Genomic DNA, 9,621 nt, shown 5'->3' with positions numbered 1-9,621 from the left:
TCGATACCCCTGAACCCCGAAAGTGACAATTTTCTCCTTTTAGGATGATAATTTATCCAGAAAGTACATATTTTTATAGAAGCAAAATGTTTTTCTCTATATGGCACAGAAGCCTAAAAAATTAAAAGCACTGATCCATAATTAGAGATCAAAATGTCAGTTCTGTCTAGCTTCTTAACTACATTACTGTACTCATCATTTCCTTCTCCTACACTGACTGGCTAGAGATCTAATTGCTCTTAACATACCAAGCCCCCTGTGACCACTGCAGGCTGTCTCTTAAGCCTATTATGGGCACCTGACATATTTTTCATTGTATAGGGACAAAAGCATACAAAGTTCTCTCACATCTCTTGCCATTTCCACAATATGGAGTAAAGGTCTTGAGCTGTGACTCAGGAACTGGGGGGGGTGCGTGGGGTATGGAGGAACATTTAATTCTACTGTATACTGACCGAGGAAAAAGTCTACAGAAGACTGTTCACACTGAAGTAGCTCATCCCCTCAATTTCTAGATGAGCCTCAGACATTTCACACCTTCCCTTTGTCTCATATCCAACATGAAGTGAGCATGGCCGGCTTACAGACACCAGCAAGAAATAATCTTTGAATTAAATCCAAAAATGTTCTTTAAAAGATTCTTTACACTGGTCTTCTAATGATGACCTCTTCCCTAATTTTGCAATGGTTTCAACCGGCTTTTCGATCCTTGGTATAGCTATAAAAAGCCAAACAACTCCTCCTAACCCCATTATGATGAAAGCTTTAGATTTTATTATTCATTTTTAATAGGAAGAAGTTAAACTCCCTCAGGAACCATAAAAGGTAGGTTTTTGATCTGTCAGCTAATGGAAGGTTGCTACAGAGTCATGCCTTCAGCAGACAGTCTGATAAAGGGTATACCTTGTACTTGAATGACATGAGAAAGATAGATGTTACCCATTAATATTTTTTTTAAAAAATAAATTATTTCATTTTAAACGGGACTATTTTAGGGGTTCTTCTGTTGTTTGGGTTTTTTTCTTAATCTCTTATCAGTCTTTGAATAGTATTTTAAAAATAGTGTACCATCAACCAAAATTACAAGCTCAGACCAAGACACTGTCCTAAGATAATTGTCTGTTTAACATACAGATCATCCCGCACAAAGGTAACATTTCTGTTTATCACTCTGTAGTTCAGAATTGTAATATAACGCCTGCTCTATACAGTATCATTTTCCAAAAGCCGTTAACATCAGTATTTGTATCAAATATCATCAAGTCTATTAAAAAAAAATAAGGGGGGGGAGGCGCGGAGGAGAGGGAAGACTGCAAAACAGATCGCCTTCCAGGTCAAACACTGGCCTAGCACCTGGCTGATCTTCAAATTACATTTCGAAACCTGACTGCAACAGCTCAGAAGGCGGCTCTGAACAACGACTACTATCAGTCTGGGAGCATGTTTTTATCGCAGTAAGTACCAGCTAACAGGTATGTGATGTGTGACAAAAGCTTTTGGATTAGAACTGTGACACGTGGAGGCTCACAGAATTTTTGCAGAGTGAATGTGCTTATGGGGAAATGAGATTTTTCCTTGCTGTCAATGGTAATAAAAGTGACCAGTCTCTTAAAACATTCACAGTTATATAGGCTTATAAATGCAAATATTTCCTCGTTGCTTTTCTCTTACAGATTTCAGATAAAGAATAAGCAGTTAACAGCCTGAAAGACACTGGGGGAGGGAGGAAGAAGAGAGAGGGGGATGGGGATGGACACATCAACAATAACTCTATTGCAAAAATCAAAGTCAGAAGCGAGATGTGCACAGACTGGAATAGCTTCTCCTTTCAAGGCTGGAAAGAAAATGGAACATTAAAGAACCAACAGCCGCCTAATTTACACATTTGCCACTTTTTCATCAAAGGAAGTCCTACCGTAGGATTTCAACAGACTTCAGAGGAAGAGTTAATTCACCCACAGACGAAAGCAAAGTGTGTAACTTTAGACATTTGTAGTTGCTAGAAATAAATATGAAAACTCTATCAAAAAGGCTGCATGAGTTCTAGGTAAAAAAAAAAAAAAGTTTATCTCCTGAAGCTGAGCTCTGTTCCCGCATTTGGAATATTGTCTATTTCTCCGTGAAAAGAAAACAGTTTCCAGAAGAGTTAAAATTCAGATTCTTTAGTCTGGATCTTGCAAGCACTCCACTCTTTAAATGCTTCAGCTGTAGCCTCCAGCAATTTTTCTAACCTCTTGTTTAAACACAGCTTTAATTGGTCCTTTTCCTTCTGAATGGTCCTCGACTGCTCTTCTTCACTTGCCTCACCAGGTGTCCGAGAGGTAAATCAGGATAATTAGTTCTGAATTACCTAGCCGATTGTTCAAAAAAGTGACGTTATCTAAGGTGGATCTTGGGAAAAAAACATTTACTCTGCACTTGAATGAACAGACAGGAGAACAAAATCCTATTTATCCAGAGAATTTTACCACATCTAAGTTGACTCAAAACTCCAGCATTCAGAAAAGGTACCTCTAGAACTCCTTTTTAAAAGATACTTCTCTCCTGCTACCCATTTCCAACTCCCAGGGTAGAAATCAGTCCCGGGAAGGTAAAGCATAGTGGGGAAAGGAAAAGAAGGGAGAAGATGCCCACATACACAGGAGCAGGAGTCAGTGGAAATGTAAAGCAAGAAAAAATAAAAAGAAAACGCTTTACCTGGGATACAGCAACGGCATTTAACAAACCAGAAGAGTTTAAAGACGACAGTTTTCCTCAGCTGCTCTATTCTAAAAGTTAACTCAGTCTTCAAGGAAAAACTACAAATACCTCTGAATTTGTCCTACTGTGCACCAGCAAGTGGATGTATGTCCCAAGTAAGACCTACTTGAGGTAGAAAGTGAAGATGGCTTTAGGAAAGGAAACATTTTTTAAAATTCATCTTGTAGACATATTACAAGAGTGCCATCTACCGCGAGTAGGTACTCAAAGCTAAAAAAAATAGAGAAAACACAAACTCTTTCGCAAACGAGAAAAGGCCACATACACACAGGTATCAGGCGGTACATACCCGGACCGAGCAGCAGCTCCCAACGCCCGTCACCGGACGGATCATTCCCAGCCTTCGGCACCTCGGCGCGCACCGACCCGCGCCGGGCCAGGCGCCGACACGCCACGGCCCCGCGGACGGCACCTGCGGGAGCGAGTTTCCCCTCAGGTGAGTAACGGCGCGCGGGTCGCCCTCGGCGCACCACCGTGCGCGCGCACCGCGCGCCAGGGCTCCTTCCCGCCACAAAGCCGCCCCGCGCCACCGCGGACAATAACGGAAGCGGGCGGGAAACCCCCGCCGCGCCCGGAAGCCGAGCGACTCTTGCCCTCGCGCTGTTGAGGTGCCCCCTGCTGCCTGGGGCAGCCACCGCGCGCGCGACCCTTGCTTCGGCCCCACCCGCCAGACGCGTCAGGCCGGCGTGGCCGTGGCCCCGGCCCCGGCCCCGGCCCCCTGCTCCGGCCCAGGCGCAGCTCCCGGGCGGGGGCTCTGACAGCGCCCGCCATTGGCGCCTCGGCGACTTTTCTCAGCGCGGGGACGAGGCGCCTCGGAGAGAGGGCCGCTCCCCGCAGACCGCCACTCGACGAGAGCTCTCCCTGCTCTTCCCTTCCTGCTGCGTGAAGGCAAGGCCCGGCTCCGTGCAGCCCCACGCTTACAGCTGCTGTCCGTTCGATATGAGTGAGTGATTCAGCCACGCGTGAGTTTTGGGGAGGTCTGAGAGGAAGGGAGGGAGAGAGGACCCCCTCACTCTTCCACCCAAACGATAGGTGGATTTAAATCTTCAGGACAGCAAATAGACGCCATCTTTTATTGCTCTGCCCCCTCTTCCCAGGCTTGGCCTTTCCTTCCTTTCCTTTCCTGTGCTACAGCTGGCATGATTGTCAACTGGAAACCTAACCAGTGATTAGCAACCATCTGGCACCAGGCACCGCAAAGCTTTGAAAGGTATCTTGCAAGGGATTGCCTTAGTGTTCAACAGAAAGAGATTTTATTCCTTCTCCCTCCAGGCTAGTCACTCTCTGCCCCCCCCCCGCGCCTTCCCCTGTCTGCACCTTTTTTCTCCTTAGAAACACATATCCTCAGTTGTTTGCAAAAAAAGACTGCAGAGCATCTGTATCACTACAGGTCTAGAGGAAAAAAAAAAAAAAGGCAGAAAAGTGAAGCATTAGTTGATGGTCTCCTTTACAGTTTCAGTCCTTTTATTGGAGAGACTGTGATATTGCTGTCCCTTAACTCTAACAGGATCTCTCCCTGCAGCAGGTCAGCACAGGAAAGGGACACAAGGGATAAAATAAAGCATATATTTCTATCCTTCCCCCTCCCTCCCTGGCAGCATTAAGATTTAAGCACAAGCTGAAAACTGCCTTGCTAAAGCAGCAACAGGTTAAGTAACACTCTACTTGAATAGCAGCATCTGACTTAAATTGATTAACGTTAGGAAGGATGTGGAGTAACTACCAGGGGGCAACTTATTGAAACTAATTATTGGAGGCACACTTATTGAGAGTAAAGTTATACCCACATCTGATAGAACTAAGAAAGCATCTAGGGTGGGACGTGGTTGGCATGTAACGTGATGGTTCCCCAGGCAACCTGGCCTGCATTCTTAGACGTTCGCACACCAAGGGAGCTTGGTGTGCTGAGAGGATGGAGGGTGGAACTGTGTGGAGATAACCGTGGCCAGGCTCTGTGTAAACGAGGCAGGTGTGGGAACTCTGTGGTACCTTGTGGCTGATAAATCACATAGCTATTGTCAAATAAGAAATAATACCCCGTTCCACTCAGAATGCTGATCGCTGAGCCAGCGATTGTGGCAAAATTGTGTCCCGTGGATGAAATTTACTCATTAATTATAATACCAAAACACACCTCCATCCCAAAAGCTACCCACCTCCCTCTGCCCCTGAGCATGCTCTCTGAATTTTTCTCAGTCTATACCTTTAAAATCGAAGCGAGAGAATTTTGCACCAATCAATAATAAAGGTATGTATAACTAGAGTAAGTCAAGTTTCACCTAAACCTAGAAAATAATATAAAATGCCTTTAAGAAAGAGGCAAGAGGGGGAAGATACCATTGCTAAGAAGTCAGGGAGACATCACTACAGACTTCTGGGATCAGTCGATGGGCTGAACCTCTCTTCCACACCCCTAGGGACACCTTTGGGTAAGACTGTACACTTGGTTATACCAGGTGCTTCCCCAGGAAACTTAGAAATCAGGCTTGTATTTATAATCATATTAGTAGCGCTATATAGTCATCTTGCAACATATATATGTTCATAGGTACCTAAGCGGGCTTTGCAGTGTATTCATCACCGGCAATCTAAAAGAATCTGTATCTGTTGCTTAAATAAATTACCTTACCTGTGGAACCAGTCGCAAGGATTTTATTTTGGTGGATGCTCGCAGATCTATGGCGTAACCTGGAACCGTGTTAGTTCATCAGCCGTGACCAGGCCCTGCACTATTAGTGCATCTGGACCTGGGTTAGTTCAATGTATTAGCTGTTGAACACAGCCAGACTGATAGTGCCAACTTTGGCCCATTTCAGCCAAAATTTAAGGTGTCAAATTGGGCATCACTCAGCGGCTAAGCTCAGCTGCCCCCAGCCCCTCTAGTATCTGAGGACAAGCTGGAACGCAATGGGGTTTAGCTTCTGCCAAATTAGCCCTCTTAAACGCAACAGAAAACTGGTATCACGGACAGGATTGCCATGGTTAACCTGCTGCAAAAGTACAAATGTGCCCCTTCCCAAGCTGGAAAGGAGTGGGCCTGAGAGTTTTGGAAAGATGAAAAGAAAGTGATAGAACGCATTAAACAACATTAGGAAGCACAGAAAACTAGAGCGGGAAAAGGTAAAGATGTTATTTGTGCAGTACTAGAGGCCTGTTTGCTCAGCAAGAAGCGAAGGAATCCCCTGCTCCCAAACAAGTTGTAGATACAGAATATCGGGCTGTGAAATAGAGAAAATGAGGTATTGAAATCGTCATTGGCTTTTGAGAGAGACAGGAGGAAAATTAGGAGCCTGAATTGATAAACTCATGAGTAAAAACGATCATCTTAAAAGTGAAAATGATCATCTTAAAAGTGAAAATGATCATCTTAAAAGTGAAAATGATCATCTTAAGCAAATGCTAGAAAATTTAAACCTGCTGCTAGATAAAAGTGCAACTCCCTGATTCAGTCAGGCAGATTCATAAATTAATACGTTGTGCAAACCCTGAAACTTGGGACAGGGATATCTGGTTTGTTAGCGATGAGGATGAGATCGCAGAAACCCCCGATCCCAAATCCCAGCCGGTCCCATTATATCCTGTGATTAAAACTGAGACCGCTGTTGACAGTGATGAAGAGGTCCACACTACTGTGCACACAATTCCCTGGTTTCCAGCAGAGTTAGTGGAACTACAGGAGAAATACGCACGACGGCAGAAATCTGAGGTTGAATATGCGTGGCGAGTGTCTCTTATGGGAGGAGACTGAATTATGCTGAGTGAGGACAAAGAGGGGACTACTGGGGTCCCAGGGTATTTCTGACTACCATGCCGGGGGATCGTAGTTACTCCTTAACCACACGGGCTGCATACTGGGCAGGTGGTATAGATCCCCAGGAGAGAGGAAACACACGAGAAATTAAAACGAGCGGCTGCTCCGGTTTTGCAGCGTCAGCACGAAAGGCTGCCTGCATACAAGCACTGTATTGAGAGAGACGAGTTAAGGAAATCCCCGATGCTAGGTCCCATCGACCCGGCACAATTAACCCCTCTTATTCGTGGCCTTCCCAACAGTCTTAAAATGGTTGTAGCAAATATCCAAGATCGCATACAAACTGCTCATGACCACAACAGTAGTCGCAGACGAGATTGAGCAGCCACTCCCATAACCACTTGAAGCGAGTTTTTACAAGAAATAGTTAAATACATATGCCAAATGGGCTGGGTCAGTTCAGCAGGTGGAAGCCTGATGATCACACACAGCAAGTTTGTCAAATCCATACTCTGAAACCCCCACCTGAAGGGAAATCTAAATTTAACTGGGGATGGGGTGGACTGTGGCATAAAGCCTTGGATTTGGGGACAGCTTGGAAGTTCTGCATGGTATGTCCACTAATGATCTCCAAATATTGATTCAGTCCATTAATAAGAAAATTAACTTGCTTGGAGGAAATTGTTCAGCTGAGAAACCTCAGACATGAAAAAAACTGCACCTTCTGCACTGGAGCATGATTTAATTGACTTGGCAGAATACCAGCCAAAAAAACCTCCCATCTCTGGGGAGGGCAGTGAGCCACCCTGGCTGGCAGATATTAGCAGTTTAATGGCTCTCTGGTAAATGCTCTGATCCTATCATTGCAAATCCCATGGGAGCCTGGATGATATTAATAGACTTTCTTATTGATACTGGGGCTCAAATGTCAGTAATTTCCAAAGAAATAGCAGAAACCCTTGGTATAAAACCTAGCCGACAGAGAGTTAAATTCACCAGGATCGACAGTGAGGTAAGGGAATGCCCTACCCCAAAAATCACTCTCTGGTTATCAGGGGAACATTGATTAACCCAGGCAGAAGTCTTAGTTGGCGCAGCCCACAATAACATTTTGGGGTTTGATTTATTATGTGGATGAACTTGGAAACTCCCCCATGGTATTGTATGGAATTTTGCAGGACAAGAAAAGGAGTTAAGACATAGCGAGACTGAGTTTATTACAAATATCTATCCCTTACCCCCTTTTAAAATTACTAATGTTAGGCGATATCCATTGCCGTCGGCAGCCCTTACAGGGATTGATGGGGTGGCAACAGAATTGGAAAAGCAAAGGTATCATTAAAAGAACTCATTCGCCTTGTAATTACCAGTAGAGCCAGTGAAGAAACCTACTGGACAGTGGCATTTCACAGCAGATTATCAACAGTTGAATGCTAACACCATCTACCAACTGAACAACAGACGGGGTGGAGATGGCTGCCCTACAACGAAAGCATTCAGTGTATTTGCTAATTAACTTGCCCCAAAGGTTCATACCAAGCCAGGGGAATATCCTATGGGATTTTATACTGGACAACCCGTGCTGGTAAAAATGCCCCAGATTGGAACAGTACCAATGGTACTAACTACCCCCAAAAATCTTTATGCATGGGAGGCTAAAGATTGCTCAGGAAAAATGCACCGGATCACTACCTGGTGGATCACACCCTCTTTTTAAAATAACCCTGCTGGTTGTATGCTCAACCAAGCATGTTTCCTTTCTTTTGTATGCACAGCGATCCTGAATGAAGTATACGTGGATGGATGGACTAGCCTATGCCAACCTACTATAGGTGTCTGGAGACCCAAATTTCAGGATGATGAATCAACAAATTGAGTTTGTGGTGGTGTTCTTTACCCTAACCATCTGGTTTCCATTGATTTGTAGCCAAAGGGACCCAGAGTGGCCATGGTCCCAAGGAGAGGTTGACTCCACAAACATCCAAATTTGGACCATATGTAGTAAAAAACAGAGGTCAACAGCAGATGCTGTTCAATCTGTCATGGTCCCTCAAACGAGTAGAATTATCAATGCAAATTAACATCTCTACAATTAAACCTACCTGCTTACCATTCCTGAGTACATCTTACACAGGGTGGTCAGCATGGTTGCATGGACACACCCTCACCTCTCCACAGTGACCAAAGAGAGATGTGACTGGCGTCCTGGGAACAGGGTTAGAAGTATTGAACAGCATGGACTCTGAAGTTTTAGCAAACAAAATAAGCTCAACAAGAGGTAATTTATACACACTGCAACATCCACTACAATCTTCTCTGTCAGCGCTGGGAACTAAACAATGGCTCATATCTGATATATTACCCCAATGCGAAAGAGTTAATGAAAAAGACAACCAATTAATTGTGAATGCAGTACGTGCAACCCAAAGTAACACCTCTCTTGCCCTTAGCTGAATTCAGGCTCAACTGTGGATACAGTCTACTGTAGTGGCAATAATAAGAGAGGGTGAAGGAGGCACTTTGCCCACTGAAATTCAAAAGGTAATTTGGGAAATGCAACTGAATTCAAAAGAAAATTCCAATCTTAGAGGCACCTGGTTAATTTCACTTATAACCCCACTGACAGTAAAATCACAGCTTTTGTTTTGACGATTCACAGTGCTTCAGTATACACTATATACCCAATCATTGCATTAGGATTAAATCACAATGGAACTATACTCTATCCATTGGAACACAAAGTATGGGCCAAACAAAACAAAACCAACAAAAACAAAGGGGTTTAGCTTCTGCCAAATTAGCCCTCTTAAATGCAACAAAGGACGGTAACACTAGTCCTAGTAAACTAAAGAAATATCGTGCTCCTTACTACAGACCAATTTAACTTTTAAAGCTAATATTGTTCAGGTAGTAGTGAAAATAATCAGTATTCTGTTTTGAGATGCCATCATTCAAGAGTAAGGTAATGCTGAGAAAAAGAAAACCAAAAAAACACCACAACATGCACACCAGAAGGCAGAATTTCAGAACGTAGCCTAAGGCTCACTTAATCAAAAGAAGAGAACAAGTCACTTCATCTTTATATGCCTTTAAAGTCTAGAGTTGTCTTC

At 44.0% G+C, this 9,621-nt stretch overlaps 1 long non-coding RNA gene across 1 annotated transcript; it reads left to right on the top strand.

Moving 5' to 3' along the window:
• Positions 1–1,380: 1,380 nt before the first annotated feature.
• Positions 1,381–5,397, top strand: LOC137673316 (uncharacterized). The gene is made up of 2 exons (XR_011049716.1): positions 1,381–1,454; positions 1,674–5,397. It is a non-coding gene; the product is annotated as an uncharacterized lncRNA (long non-coding RNA).
• Positions 5,398–9,621: the final 4,224 nt, after the last annotated feature.

This window comes from Nyctibius grandis, chromosome 24 (genome assembly GCF_013368605.1).
Source record: "Nyctibius grandis isolate bNycGra1 chromosome 24, bNycGra1.pri, whole genome shotgun sequence".
Classification (NCBI taxonomy): Eukaryota; Metazoa; Chordata; class Aves; order Nyctibiiformes; family Nyctibiidae; genus Nyctibius; species Nyctibius grandis.
Note: the sequence above shows the minus strand (reverse complement) of the source record. Positions and strands in the feature narration are given on the sequence as shown.